Below are 13,193 nucleotides of genomic sequence, written 5' to 3'. Positions count from 1 at the left end.
TCAATAATGACTCAATAATTACAAAGCCTTGCTTTCTTTTATTCTCTTGTTTAGGATTCTAATGTTTTTTAAATGTTCTTCTTCCAGACGCTTATATTTCAGCTTACTTGTGCTTTGCATTCAGAATTGAAACATTATTTCTTTTAGGTAAGATTTTTTTTTTTTAATGGAAAAAATGAACTCAGAACTAGTTTCACTGCAAAGCATTCATAGTTATTACCTTCATATGCCCTATGCAGAGTTTGCTAATTCTTAAAATCTCAGGAAAGTATGAAAGAGTACCTTCTAAGCCAAATTGTGATACCGTATAATATTATAACAGTTTCTTTTTGGTGCAACAAACCATTTCAAAATAAGGCTATTAAATTGTTTCATAACTTCCTTGCAATTTATTTTGAGATTGAAGGAAGATACATTATAAATTGTGTGTCATGTTGGTTGTTTATAGCCCGTATTATAATAATAAAAAAAAAATATAAGAAATTAAATCATAGAATCATAGAATTGCTGAGGTTGGAAGGGACCTTTAAGATCATCAAGTCCAACCATTAACCTACCCTGAGAAAAACCACTTCTAAACCATGTCCCTAAGTACCACATCTGCCCTTTTTTTAAACACCTCCAGGGATGGTGAATACACCACCTCCCTGGGCAACCTATTCCAATGTTTAATAACCCTTTCAGTGAAAAAATGTTTCCTAATATCCAATCTAAACCTCCCCTGACGTAACTTGAACCCGTTTCCTCTCGTCCTATCGCTTGTCACCAGGGAGAAGAGGTCAGCCCCCATCTCTCTGCAACCTCCTTTCAGGTAGTTGTGGAGGGTGATAAGGTTTCTCCTCAGCCTCCTCTTCTCCAGGCTAAACAACCCCAGCTCCCTCAGTTGTTCTTCATAAGGTTTGTCCTCCAGACCCCTCACCAGCTTTGTAGCCCTTCTCTGGACACGCTCCAACACCTCAATGTCCCTCTTGTAGTGAGGGGCCCAAAACTGAACGCAGTACTCGAGGTGGGGCCTCACCAGTGCTGAGTACAGGGGGATGATCGCTTCCCTAGTCCAGCTCACCACACTATTCCTGGGCTGATATAAACCAAATCTCATATGGTACACTTTTTAAAAAAGTATAAATCAAATCTATCCTAGCAACAAACTAATTGTGTTTCTTCTCAACATTTGCAATGTTAGTGTCATTTTTACTCTCCTGTGTCTGTGTCCCAGATACCACAAGTCTCAACAAATGGGAAAAAGGCAGAGGGTAAATATAGGAGCAATGCTAAGATGATGCAGTTTACGTAAGCTGTAGTGCCTCAGTTAAGAGTCTGTCTAACAACACTATGTCTTTAACAGTGGATCTAAGCAGGTAGTAAGGGAACAGCGAGAAGAAGGAAAGTGGGTACTTTTCCATTCTACAAATATTTTTGGACACCAGGAGATGTTGTTAAGTGATTTATTTATTTATTTATTGTCCATAAGATGTGAGAGAATATAGAATTATACCATGATGAATTTCTCTCTTACTTTTTTCCTCTATTCTTTTGCTCCCTATTCTAGCAGTGATTTGGTTTTTTGCTACCAAACACCTATATGTCTTCTGATGAAACTCTCCTAATATCAACTTGTTCATCCTGATGGTAAACTAGAGTTCGTTTTATTTGTGGAAGTTTTTTTCCCCATGTGCATCTTTATATTAATCTATAATGACTTTCACATCTAATTTTGTTGTTCCATTACTTGGGCCCCTAAGAGCCTTCAACAGTTCTTTGCAGTTGTTCTCACTCTCTTGAATAACTTCATCAGCAAACCAACTCACCTCGCTGCTTGCCTCTTGTCCAGGTTGTTTATGAGTGTCAACAACACAGGTGCCAGAACCGGTTCGAGCACGACCTCTGGAGGAATTCCATTGGTGACCGCCCTCCATTTTGCAAAGTGGCTTTACTCCTATACTCTTAATTTATATCACAGAAACTTCAGAGTTGGAAGGGACCTCTAGAGATCATCTAGTCCAACTCCCCTGCTAAAGCAGGATTGCCTAGAGCACGTTACTCAGGACTGCATCCAGGTGAGTCTTGAAAGTCTCCAGAGAAGGGGACCCCACAACCCCCCTGGGCAGCCTGTTCCAGTGCTCTGTCACCCTCACTGTAAAGAAGTTTTTCCGTGTATTTGAATGGAACTTCCTATGTTCTAACTTGTGCCCGTTGCCCCTCGTCCTGTCACTGGGAACCAATGAAAAGAGTCTGGCTCCATCCTCCTTAAACCCACCCTTCAGATACTTATATGCCATAATAAGGTCTCCCCTCAGCCTTCTCTTCTCCAGGCTAAAGAGTCCCAGCTCTCTCAGCCTTTCCTCATAAGGGAGGTGCTCCAGTCCCTCAATCATCTTAGTTGCCCTACGCTGGACCCGCTCCAGTAGTTCCCTGTCCCTCTTGAACTGGGGAGCCCAGAGCTGGACACAGTACTCCAGTTATGGCCTCACCAGTGCAGAGTAGAGGGGGAGAATGACCTCCTTCGACTTACTGGCCACACTCTTCCCTGTGCAGCCCAGGATTCCATTGGCCTTCTTGGCGACAAGGGCACATTGTTGGCTCATGGATAATTTACTGTCTACCAGGACCCCCGGATCCTTCTCCTCAGAACTACTTCCCAGCAGGTCCACCCCTAACCTATACTGGTGCTTAGCATTCTTCCTCCCCACGTGCAGGACCTTGCACTTGCTTTTGTTGAGCCTCATTAGGTTCTTCTCTGCCCAGCTCTCCAGCCTGTCCAGGTCACGCTGGATGGCAGCACGGCCCTCTGGGGTGTCAACCACCCCTCCCAGTTTGGTATCATCAGCGAACCTGCTGAGCATACACTCTGTCCCCTCATCCAGGTCATTAATGAATATACTGAACAAAATTGGACCGAGTATTGACCCCTGGGGGACACCACTGGTTACAGGCCTCCAACTAGACTCTGTGCCGCTGATCAGAACCCTCTGAGTTCTGTCACTCAGCCAGCTCTCGATCCACCTCACTGTCACCTCATCTAGCCCATACTTCCTCAGCTTCCTAATGAGGATGTTATGGGAGACAGTGTCAAAAGCCTTGCTGAAGTCAAGGTAGATGACATCTATGGCTCTCCCCTCATCCAGACAACCAGTTATAACATCATAGAAAGCTATCAGATTGGTCAAGCATGATTTACCCTTGGTAAATCCATGTTGACCACTTCCAATGACTTCCTGTTCCTCAACGTGTTTGGAGATGACATCCAGAACGAGTCTCTCCATTACCTTCCCAGGGACGGAGGTGAGACTAACCGGTCTGTAGTTCCCTGGGTCCTCTTTCCTGCCCTTTTTGAAGACTGGAGTGATATTGGCCTTCCTCCAGTCCTCAGGCACCTCTCCTGTTCCCCATGACCTTTCAAAGATGATGGAGAGTGGTCTAGCAATAACATCTGCCAGCTCTCTCAGCACTCGCGCGTGCATCCCGTCAGGGCCCATGGACTTATGAATGTCCAGCTTGGCCAAGTGGTCTCTGACCCGGTCCTCCTCAACTGAAGGAAAATCTTCCTCTCTCCAGACCTTCCCCCTTGCCTCCAGGGCTTGGGATTCGTGAGAGGCAGCTTTAGCAGTGAAGACCGAAGAAAAGAAGGCATTCAGTAACTCTGCCTTCTCTGTGTCTTCCACCACTAGGGCACCCATCTCATTCATCAGTAGGCCTACATTTTCCCTAGTCTTCCTTTTTCTGTTGATATACTGATAGAAACTCTTCTTACTGTCTTTAACTGCAGTGGCCAAGCTGAGTTCTGCTTGAGCTTTGGCCCTTCTAATTTTCCCCCTACATAGCTTTGTTGTATCTTGATAATCCTCATAAGTTGCCAGTCCCTTTTTCCAGAGAATGTAAGCTTTCCTTTTTTTCCTGAGGTCCAGCCAAAGCTCTCTATTTAGCCAGGCTGGTCTTCTTCCCCGTCGGCTCATTTTTTGAGACATGGGGATGGCCTTCTCCTGTGCTTCTAAGAGCACCTGCTTGAAGTATGACCAGCCTTCCTGGGCACCTTTGCTCTTCAACACTGCCTCCCAAGGGACACTCTCGACCATGCTCCTAAACAGGCTAAAGTCTGCCCTTCGGAAATCCACGGTGGCAGTTCTGCTGGCTCCCCGCCTCCCTTCACCAAGAATTGAAAACTCTATCATTTCTTGGTCACTGTGCCCAAGACGACCTCCAGCCTTTACATCCCCCACATGACCTTCTCTGTTAACAAACAGTAGGTCCAGTAGGGCACTTCCCCTACTTGGTTCCTTCACCAGCTGTGTTAGGAAGTTGTCTTCCACACACTCCAGGAACCTCCGGGACTGTTCCCTCTCTGCTGTGTTATATTTCCAGCAGACATCTGGGAAGTTGAAGTCCCCCACAAGAACAAGGGCAAATGATCGTGAGACCTCTGCCAGCTGCTTATAGAATACTTCATCAGTTTCTACGTCCTGATTAGGGGGTCTATAACAAACTCCCATCACGATGTCTGCCTTGTTGGCCTTCCCCTTAATATCTTTAAATGGTCCATGCTTAGTTTTCTTAAAAGCCTGAGGTAAAGAAGTTTATCAAAATCCAAGGAAGACACAAGAACTTGGTCACTCTTATGAGTGCTGAAAAGTCAGGTGACTCCAAAAGTCTTGCAACGTTGGCTTCTATAAAAGGAAGGACTGTTGTGCCTTCCCAAATCACAGTATTCACCCGAATGTCCACAGGTGGTTTTTTTTCTTTTTTCTTCTTTCTTTTTTGTTTATCCTTTCTTATACCTGTTAAGAAGTCTTTAGTTCCTTAAATCTTTTCTGAACCTTTTTGTAAAACTAACATCCACAGAGGGCTGGAGCACCTCTCCTATGAAGACAGGCTGAGAGAGTTGGGGTTGTTCAGCCTGGAGAAGAGAAGGCTCTGGGGAGACCTTATAACAGCCTTCCAGTACCTGAAGGGGGCCTACATGAAGGATGGGGAAGGACTCTTTATCAGGGAATGTAGTGATAGGACAAGGGGTAACAGTTTTAAACTGAAAGAGGGTAGATTTAGACCAGGCTGGATGGGGCTTTGAGCAACCTGGTCTAGCAGGAGGTGTTCCTGCCCATGGCAGTGGGGTTGGAACCATATGATCTTGAAGGACCCTTCCAATCCAAACCATTCTGTGATTTGCCTCCCTTCAGTTCACAGGTATCAGGTGATTTGCAGTGAGAGGTTATATGTCATCATTAGTATTCATTGTTTCTTTCCTTGTGTTCTTGTTAAACTCTTAAGTGAATATCATCTGATTCTGGCATTATGGTTATTGTGTGAGTATTATATGTTAGTAAATCATGTTAGTATTTCATTCCTTTAAAAGGCCAGCATATATGTGTTACATCCGTTTACCTATAGGCCAAGGACCCAGATCCTTTCTACCTTATACAGCATTGTATGGGATTCCAGAGCTAAGTTGTACCCACTCAGGGAAGTAGAGAAAGGTGTGGGGAGAAAGTAAAGACACACCCCATACACACACAGATACGCAAACCTAGAGGGGAAAAAAAGAAAGGCAATGCAGTGCTCTCCTCACTCATGTTATTATTGCAGCTCTTTAATATAAATCTAGGTACTTTCAGTTAATTTTAATGACATAGAAATTGATACAGTAGAAAAAGAGTTTGAGGGTCTAGCTATAGCTAATAGAGCCTATGTTGGCATGTGAGGATAAGTTCACTTCCTATGCATTAGCCCTTTCTTTGATGGAGTAATTTGTTGTATTCTGGTGTAGTTTTCTTTCTTCGTGTGTAATTTAGGCAGTGAATCTTTATACACACACCCACACAGAAAGAAATATATTTACATTTTTTAATAAGAGATGAGAAATAGAGAATTAAGTGAAGTGGTAGTATTGAATCAAACACATTCTGCATTTAAATGTAAAAGAGAAATTAAATTGCTCTATTTTATTGTAAGTGAATTGTCTCCACAGTCTCATAAAGATGAATTCACTGTTTTATTTGTATTTTGTGCAACAAAGCATGAAAAGCTTCAAGTGAAATCCATATCACAATGAAAAAAATGAGCAAAACTTTTGTTTATGGAATATTTAACTAAAACCATAATTTGCAAAATGCAAACATACAAAATGTCATGGTTTTGTTCATAGAAATAATTGTGGGAGGGGGAGAAAAAATAACCTTCGATTTATGGTAACTGAAAGGAAGTTTGCACCCAACAATAAACTTCCTACTTTGCCTCACTAGTGAATTAGAGAACGGTTTTTCTCACCAGATTCTCTAAAAGAGTCCTATTTAAAAATACAAAAATTTCATAGGGTGCTGGATGATTTATAATCACATATATTTGTTCTGAATTACAACTTTGTGACTGTGTTGCATGACTTTAAGAACAGGTTTGTTAGGATTCACTTCAGAGGTAGGCTTTCACTCAGTAAGCACAGAATGTTTAAATCTGGTAGCTAATTTCAGGTTCAAAGTACTCCATTTTGAAAAAGTAAGTAGAGACCGAATAGTTAAATCTCTCAGTAATCCTGAAGGCCAAGTTTGACACATTAATTGTATAACAATTGATGTAAAACTGTTGCAAGTGGCAGCTCTGAAAGAAACAACGTACTGTAACTAACATAAAGGCAAAATTAGAGCTGTAAATCCCTTGAAGCAATGCTTGCTTTTTTTATGAGAAAACTTTTCACAGCACAAACCTGCTATGACACTTACCCTATATATCCATGTTTATGCGTGTAAATATATATGTTTGGATTTTTGAAATTGGATACATGTAGTAATCCCAAAGTTAAAGAATAAGGTTGGAAAGTAGAAAAAAAATATGGACAATACTTAATCATTTAATACTGTTTTAAGCATATATATTTCTGTAGTTATATGAGAAAGAAATAAGCACATTAGTGCTTACTTTATTTCAGTGTTTTATGTAAATACATGGCAGTTGTAAATGAGCTGTAAACAGAGTATACTAACCTTTACTGCATGAACATATCATCGCTTTCAAGACGAGACTAGTTTCTAATAAAAAAATAAGTAAAGCTGAATCTAAAGTTCCATAGCAATCTGAAGATTGATAATGTCTTTTAAAAGCCAGCAAGAATCTTGAATAACTTAAAACCTTAACTTATAATACTGCATTTTTAACTATTAATATTTTTTTGTTGGGAACTGACATTTTCTCCATAGTTGTACAGTGCCAAACAAAATAAAATTTAACTAGAATATCAATATTAAGAAATAGCATTAGTGCCATAGATATACTTCTTGACCAACTGGAAGAGGTGGGCTTGTGCTTCTTGTGTGCATTTACTTGTTGTAACTATACCTAAGATATACAGGTTAATTCTTCACAAAAGACTTTATGCAATATAACATCTTCTATCTCAAATCCATTTATTAGCATTAAAAAGAGAACATTTATACCATTAACTGTTTTCAGTATAATAGTTTATCCTTTTATATGTTTGTCAGTGTAAGTTACAGAAAAACAAAAAGAATTTTTTACTTAAAATTTTCTCAAGGAAAATTCTTAAATATGCACAAGCATTTTTGAAGGAAATGGAATAGATAATCAAGACGCAATACAATGCTTTGGACTTGCCAAAACCCTATGGAAAATTAAGTTTTGAGGATCAGTTCATGGGCAGGGCTAACACAAAAAGTAGTTCTCAAATTCAGAAATGCTGTCCTCTCCATTAAAATTTAGGGCATTTGTGCCTATCTATATCTACTAAAAAATCTAGCCTAGGGTTTTATACGTAAAGAAAAGATGAGAAAGAAAAGTTCTCTTGCGCTTTGCAGCTGCCGAAGAGAGACAAAAATAGCTGACCATTCGTTCTTTCTGGTCTGAATCTTTCTCCCGTATGTGTAAGATAAAGATCAATACAAAGTATGTTATACGGCTGATTAATATTTGTTGTTTCCCTTTTCTGGGAAAAAAAAAAATGTCCCTAAATGCTCAATTATCTTTAAAGCCATGGGGTTTTTTACATGCACAAGAGGACAGAAAATAAAATGTGGTTTAAAATTGTCCAGGTACCCCTTGTTCCCTGTGAAGTGTTTTCTTTTCTCCTCCACTGTCTACCAGGACACTCATAAAACAAATTGGATTTTAGGATTAAAGGGAAATGAAGGGTCAGAAATAATGCAGTGTACATAATCTGACCGCTTATGTAGCCCAAGCTGTGTAAACAAATCAGCAAATTCCAACTCTTTGAAGAAAAGAATGCAGCAAACACTGCCTGAATATATCCTGTATCTACTTGTCCAACTCAACTATAGGAACTGTGGTTTGTCCAGCAAATACCTAAGAACAAAAAGGAAAATTAAATTCAGTGCTTTCTGGGTAGGTTGGTTTGTTTACGAATGGGACAAGTAGCTCAGGGTGAGACTACCCTTGAAGATGGACAACTGACTTGGGAGTCAGTCAGGTAGGTCTTTCTAGCAAGATACACCGATGCTCGTGGTAGGATATGAGACAGGAAACTGATAGTAAGCGCCATGCTTGAGCTGGCAGGAAGAGGCAGTTTCCTTCCCCAAACTTACGAGGCAAGTAGGGAGACACTAGGAGGTAGCAGACCTAGCAGGGGTGCAGGGAGGAGGTGAAGATGGCAAAAGTGAATTAATTAAAAGACAATCTTTTGAAAACAGTCATCAAAGCAACACTTTATCTCAGACCAAGAGATTTGGCTCATAAATAGTCCCACAGCACAAAAATTAAAGTTAGTCTGGAGAATTATTTGGGAATGCTGTTTAGTAGCTGCAGTTCAGATTTAGTGCTTCCAACATACAAATACTGATAAGCTACAGCCTCTGCCAAATCAGTGTGTGACAAATATGTCGTTAGCGCTTTAAAACACCCCGATCACTTAGTTCCTAGAAAAAAAAAACACCTCGTCTTCAAATGGTTGACATTCTTGTTCAGCTATCATATGAGTGGCAAAAACTTGTGTGCTGCAGCTACTTAAATACAAGAGAAAAATTAATGTTTGTTTCTTTATAAAAAATAAATGTGATTGGACTTCTTGTTCACACCAATGTATCACATCTGTTTCCTTTATCTGTTTTATTAATTCCTGCTACCAGTGTTTTTTTCTTTTGTTTTCACAAAAGATACCAAGTGGTTATTTTTCGTGATCGGTGATATCACCCCATAATTCGTTTCTAGCTGTGTTCTCAGTTAATGAGGAGTTGGTTTATTTTCTGTTTAAAATTCAAAGGAGACTTAGACCTAATGAAAATTTTGGTACTCAATCACTGTTTTATGTCTTCATGCTCTCTCTATTTAAAGATAAATTCTTCAAACGCCATATTATGTATAACATCTACCAAGTCTTCAACTTTTCTTCATGGTGTGTAACATGAGTTTGTTTCATAGGGCAAAACTGTTTTCTTTCTATGCAGTTCCATAGTGGTCCTGTGGCAGCTATTACAATCTCCTACATGGAAAAATAATATTTAAAATGCACCTACAGTTGTAGCAGGTTGATTTTGCTTTTTCTTGAATCCTTTTCTGCATGTATCACAGCAAATCACCTACAAAGTACAGTCTGAGACCTGTTTGGTTCAACCCTTTAATGGCACTACCCTCAACACAGCATCAGAGCTCAGACTGATGTGAAGGGCTGCTCTTTCTGTACCATATCAAGTTTTATTTCCAAGTTACTTTAAGGTAAACTTGTCTCATTTCCAGTTGTACATTCAACATTGGTTTCATCACCCACCTCTGCCTGTCTTTCTTCAAGCCTTCCTGGCAGCTTTTCCAAGAAATCTGCACAATAGATGTTTTTAACTCTTTGACATAGAATGATAGAAAAACTCAGCATGACAAAGAATAAATTCGTCTGTCAGTAACTTAATTTTTTATAGATGTTACCAATTATTAACTAAAATTAAAAACAAAATCAACAAGGCTCAAGCACCAGTATATTATCACTTGTGAACTGGCCTTTAAATAACTCCTAAAGCAACCTCTGCACTAGGAAATGAATGAGGGCTAAGTTGTCCTCTAGAGAGGATTTTGAAGTGCCGTTGTCTTATGAATTAGACTGGTGAACCTGTTCACTGTGAGAAACAGGATTTGCACAATTCAGTCCTGATCAGGAGATAATTGTGAGCTATGTAGTGGCATTATGAATCATAAAATGGGAAAGAAGTCATAGCAATCATAAAAAGTAAGAATACCAATGAAAAGAGAGAATGAGCATGAAATATGTAGTTAGGGTGCATTTCTGTGCATTTCTCAAGCTTTAAAATGTGTTACATCAGGAAACATTATACTTGTTTTAAGTAAGGACTTGCCCAATTTTCACTGACTAGAGCAGTGCAAAAGACGGAGATTTTAGGTAAAGCTTAAATAATGAATAAACTAACATTAGCAAAATAATTGAGGAGAACCCTTTTTGTTGTTTGTGGTTTTGTTTGGCGCATGTGAACAAAAGGATATGGGAAAAGTCCTCCTAAATACATAATTTCTTATTAGGCAAATTAGGAAATAGCAGTGATTTAGCCACATCTGTAGTTCTTTATCATTACATTTAAGGAAAAAAAAGGAAAAAAAAAAAAGAACATTATTTTAACATCATGATTTCAAGGCATAGCTCATGATCTACAAATTTTTTATTTCTGAGTTCTAGAAGTGTGGAAGTGACAGTACTTACGCTGGGAACAGGCTGAGAAATAGGTAAGGGATTTAAAGTACACCATAAAAATGGGGATATTTTGGTTTTCCTAGAGGCAACAGTAAGAAGAGTGTTAAGATAAGTAAACCCAGCATTGTTCTGTCATTTTTCTCTGCCTTGATATAGTGATGGAGAAGCATAAGTAAATACCACAGTGATACAGGTGGAGATAGGTCAAGGACTTGCTGCCCAAACATTGCTCCATTATTTTTACCTCCAAATCTTTGAAATAGTTATATTAAGCAGATAATCAATCTTGTTCAAAGTGAATATAAAGAAAATTATTATTTATGTGACAGAGATACATTACAACACTGCATGCCCTACTATCCTGTAGAAAACTGTTTTTACTTTCAAATGAAGGACTCATTTACTTTCCCCATTTCCCCAGCTAGTTTTCTTTCTTTTTGAATGTTTTGCAGGGGAAATTACTTACGAAGGAATATCCATATAGAGTACTTTATTGCTAACTTAAAAAATTGCATTCTTTCTTTGCAGTTTTTATGGATCACAGAAAAAGTCATTCCAAGCCCTTACAAATCTTACTAGGAAAATGACCGATCTTTCAAATCTTGCTGTTGAAATAGTGCACAGTAAACTGTTGTTCATGTCAGTGTTGTTATACTATGAACCTAATAGTAAAGCCCATCTTACTGTTGTTACTCTGTGGTGAGATGTCAGTTCATTCAACAGATCACATCACAAGCCAGTGCTGATCATCAGAGAAGAAAGTCAAACATGGACACCACTTTTTTTTTTTTTTTTTTTTAACAAAAAGTAGTTACTTTTAAAGACACTGTATAATATTCTGTGTAGTTGTGTGTTGGGATGGGAGTAACTGTCTACCTGTGATTGTTGCCAACGTGGAGTTCCACAAGATGGTAAGACATTTAAAACTTTAAATCCTTTCTGGTTAGAAATCAGTGTTTAGTTTAGGTATATATTACATGCTTGACAGACACCACTGGAGAGTATTTAATATCAACGGTTTCATTAATGATCCATTAGGGTCAGACTTTAGGGATGACTCCTGGGAGAAATATGCGTTTATATCTTTGCCATTTGCTCACTCAGCTTTCTATCCTGTTGGGAATTAAGAGCTGTAAATTCTTCAGATAGCTGTAGTCAATAAGCACCTGAGAGGACTGTGGTGGGATGCTGGCTGCTGCACTCTCCAACGTGCCCACTGCAGGAGGACTGCAGTCTTTTCAGAATTTTGTCGGTTTTGGGCTGACTGCTGTGGTGAGAAAAGGAAGAACTGTACTAAACCATGTTTATCCTTGTTATGAGACCAGACCCTTTCTAAAGTTTGTACTGTTGCGTGTAAATAGCATATTGCCTCTTCCAGAATACCTTATGTCCTGTATCACAGCCACCTTGTCATCTTTATTGACAATTTGCTAGCTCGAGTGATAGTTTTACTAATGATTAATTCAACCACATCATCTTCCAAACAATTCTGAGTTCCATAAAAGTTCATACTGAGATCCAAATTTCCAGTCTGACATTTGTGGCTATTTCTTGAAGGCCCTGGCATTTTCTGCAGGATGAGCTGCTCTTTACAGTCGAGGTGATAAATGTGGTATCAGCCAATTAAGGAAAAATAAGATAGAGATGTGTAATCACAGAAATCAGAGTCTAATGATGCTTAACTCATCCAAAGTACACTAGATGAGAAAAATATTAACTGTTAAAATTTAAATTACATTCTGTGACAGAAACAATCCAGTATAATATCTGTTTGGATGTGTAAGGGTACAAGAAATTATAATTTTTTCAACTAAGTAACAAATAATGAATGGGAAAAAAGGCGAGAAGAAACCTGTTAATACTTTTCACAGATTTTGGAAGAAATTGATCAAATGGAGATCAAATCTCACTCATGCTGAAGTCAGAAGGGGCTGAAATTATCCATGTCAAAGTAAGAATTACATCATTTTTAGCTCCGGTTTTCCCTTATGAACTTACCACCTGGTTTAAAGGACCTTTTGTTTTTCCGGTAATATTTGTCCCAAACTGTGTACCTGTAGACCAGAATGTCTCTGAAATTCTCATTAGAGTAAGTAGGAGGAGTTTTCTTAGTATTTCACTATGTAACAAGTTTCGCATACCTGAGATCATCTCCATGGGCCTTTCTTGGGCTATTTCTAGTGCTTCAGCAGCTATTTCTAATGCTTCAGCACCTTTATAAGGTGCAGCTGCAGAAATGACTCTGTTGCTGTATAAGTGATCTTGCAAATAGCTTTATACAGGTCATACTTCCCCTGGAATTTTAGTAGAACGTCCCTTTACTCAAGTACACTCGAGATGAAGTTGGTTTTTCAATTGCTTTGTTGTACTGTAAACAACAATCAGCTGGTTATCCATCTTTTAATACTTGCCAGTCAGTTTCAGAGCACTCTCTCTTTCTCCACTGTTATGACATGTGTTCTTGATTTATCTGTATGGGCTATATCAAATGATATATGCACGTATGTGTCTGAAATGTACGTGGTTTACCAACAATCTTAATGTTCTC

At 39.0% G+C, this 13,193-nt stretch overlaps 1 pseudogene; it reads right to left on the bottom strand.

The window, feature by feature from the left end:
* Positions 1 to 574: 574 nt before the first annotated feature.
* On the bottom strand, positions 575 to 1,916 carry LOC128905088 (uncharacterized; annotated as a pseudogene).
* Between the last annotated feature and the right edge of the window lie 11,277 nt (positions 1,917 to 13,193).

This window comes from Rissa tridactyla, chromosome 2 (genome assembly GCF_028500815.1).
Source record: "Rissa tridactyla isolate bRisTri1 chromosome 2, bRisTri1.patW.cur.20221130, whole genome shotgun sequence".
NCBI lineage: Eukaryota > Metazoa > Chordata > Aves > Charadriiformes > Laridae > Rissa > Rissa tridactyla.
The sequence above is the reverse complement of the archived record's forward strand: the minus strand, read 5'-3'. Positions and strand labels throughout refer to the sequence as shown.